Source organism: Aotus nancymaae, unplaced genomic scaffold (genome assembly GCF_030222135.1).
Source record: "Aotus nancymaae isolate 86718 unplaced genomic scaffold, 86718_ANA_hifiasm-v0.15.2.pri h1tg000022l_1, whole genome shotgun sequence".
NCBI classification, from domain to species: domain Eukaryota; kingdom Metazoa; phylum Chordata; class Mammalia; order Primates; family Aotidae; genus Aotus; species Aotus nancymaae.
In genome coordinates this window covers 45,664,875-45,667,834 of record NW_026988435.1, presented here as the reverse complement: position 1 = coordinate 45,667,834, position 2,960 = coordinate 45,664,875, and positions in this window count along the sequence as shown.

Here is a 2,960-nt window from a genome sequence, read left to right as displayed (position 1 = left end):
CCACCTGTAGTGTCAACTGCTAGGGAGGCTGAGGCAGGAGAATTGCTGGAACCCAGGAAGCAGAGGTTGCAGTGAGCTGAGATTGTGCCACTGCACTCCAGCCTGGGCAACAGAGTGAGACTGTCTTAAAAAAAAAAAAAAACCTCCAAAATATTTTTCAATATATTTATTGAAAAAAATCAATCAATCAATCAGAGAGTAAAAATAAACAAATAAAAAGCAGGAGATACAATTCTCGCCTCTGATAAAGTAGACTTTAAAGTAACAAAGAGCAAAAGAGGCAAAGAAGGACATTACATAATGGCAAAAGGATCAATGTAACAAGAAGAGCTAACGATTTTATAGATCAACGAGACAGAAAATTAACAAGGACATCCAGGACTTGAACTCAGACCCGGAACAAGTAAACTTAATAAACATCTATAGAACTCTCCACTTCAAATACATAAAACATACATTACCACCTCACACCTACTCCATAAGTGACTACATAATTGGAAGTAAATCACTCCTCAGTAATCGCATAGCATTTCATAGGTTTAAATGAAATATTGGTTGGCTGTTCGTTTGTTATTTTCTTCCCTTATTCCTTCCTGTTTACATCAAGTATAATTATTGGTATAAAAGAGGTTTTCAATACCCATTACTAAACTGCATTCTAGCCTGGGCAAGAAAGCAATACTCCCATTCTCTCTCTCTCTTTCTCTTCCTTTTTCCCCCTCTTCTTTATTCTTTTTCTTTCTTTAAAAAAAAAAAAAAAAAAAATCTGGGTACAAAGGACCCATGCAGTGAAACCTGTGTCATTCAGGGGCCAACTGCATTGGCAGACTGTGAGCAAGGACCAGGTAAGAGATCATAGGTCCGTATCAGTGTTAAGTTCCCAACTTTGGCAGTTCATTGTATTGTAGTTATGGAAAGCACCTCTTCGTTTTTACTAAGTACATGTGGGGATTCAGTCACGCTGGTGGGAGAAATTTTAGTTATAGAGAATATATAGAGACGCTTTTGGAAGGCCTAAGGGTGTTTGCTATAGCTCCTGGCTGAAGGCAGCCTTAGGCAGGTGGCTCACACCTGTAGTCCTAGCTACCAGAGAGGCTGAGGCAGGAGGATCACTTGAGCCTAGGAATTCAAGGCTGCAGTGAGCCATGACCATGCCACTCCTCTCCAGCCTTGGTGACAGAGTGAGACCCTGGCTGAAGGCAGCCTTTAAATAAATTAGAGTAGAAACAAAGGCATGTGGGGAGTTTACCTAACTAACTTGTTTACTCATGTGGTGCTATAAATTAACCCCTGCTCACTCCAGATGGCTCTCTTGGGGGGGAGGTTGACCAGGGATATTACCCACTAATGGCGTTTAATTTAGGCCTGGGAACCTGGCCTTTAATCTCTACCCCCAGTGGTGTTGACTCAAAACCTTTGTGATTTAATGCGTGCTGAATAAAGCCCTGTGAGGCCAGCGGTCGTGCTGGTGGCTGCTATCTCTTTACAGCACTCTCTTTGAGTGTCTGTGAGGGGCCTGGACACCCCAGCCCGCTCATTCACTGAATATTGTGTCCGAGTGGCTTTATTCATCTGTCGCTGAGTCAGGGTCAGCAGGACAGACCCCCACAGGCAGTGACCCCGACAAGCACACACTGAGGAATTGAAGGGTAAAGGGGCATCATGTCTGCCACTTGCTCTCCAGGGCTTCGAGAAGTCAGAGTGCACATGCGTGTGTGTGTGTGTGTGTGTGTGTGTGTGTGTCTAGAGACAGAGAGAGAGACAGAGAGGGAACAAATGTAGTAAAAACTTAACATTTGAATTAACAAGGAGTTTCTGATAATAGAAGCCAAATAAATTTAACATTTGGGAAATCTGGATGAGGGAATCTGACATTCCATATGGTTCTTGCCACTTTTCTAATCTAAAATTACGTTTAAAATTTTAAGAAATTGGCCAGGTGTGGTAGCTCATGCCTTTAATCCAAGCACTTTAGAGGCCAAGGCGGGTGGATCACCTGAGGGCGAGAGTTCAAGACTAGCCTGACCAACATGGTGAAACCCTGTCTTTTTTTTAAAAAAAAAAAAAGAAAGAAAAATAAATAAATAAATAAATGAAAAAAAATTAAGAAATTAAAAACCATTTCGGCTGTGTAACACATTACTGCAAACTTGAGTGGTTTAAAACGACACACATTGGGCCGGGTGCGGTGGCTCACGCCTGTAATCCCAACACTTTTAGGAGGCCGAGGCGGGTGGATTACCTGATGTTAGGAGTTCGAGACCAGCCTGGTCAACGTGGTGAAAACCCATCTCTACTAAAAATGCAAAAATTAGTTGGGCATGGTGATGCACACCTGTAATCCCAGCTACTCGGGAGGCTGAGGCAGGAGAATCGCTGGAACCCGGGAGGCGGAGGTTGCAGTGAGTCGAGATCGCGCCATTGCACTCCAGCCTGGGCAACAAAGAGAGACTCCGTTTCAAAAAAAAAAAAAAAAAAATTCCCGAAGGGCAAGAAGTTAACTAAGTAAAACAGCATCAGAACAGCAGGTAAAAAGCGTTCGCACGGCCCCGGGGTCCGCGGGTGGGAGCTGCGGGGAACCCGCGGCGGGCAGGGACAGGGGACGGGGAAGGGGAAGGGAAAGAGCTGGGGTCTCGGGAGCGGGGCGGGGCACCGGGCCCGCGGTTGAATCCACGCGGCGTGACAATGGGGCGGGCGGGCGGACTCGGGTGGGTGAGGCCGGGGTCCCGGGGCACGCAGGGGTCGGGCAGGCCGGCGCGCCCCAGGCTGCGGGGGGCGGGGGGCGGGGGCGGGGGCGGGCCCGGGCTGGGCGGGTTGGAGGCGGGGCGGGTGCTCTGCCGCGGGACATTGGCGGGCACCGGCCTCCGCCCCCGCCTCTCCGCCAATCGCCGCCCGCCGCTCCCCTCGCAGCGGGTCCACGCGAGGCCGCCAGCCCCGGTCGCCGTCTCCGCCTCGCCGCA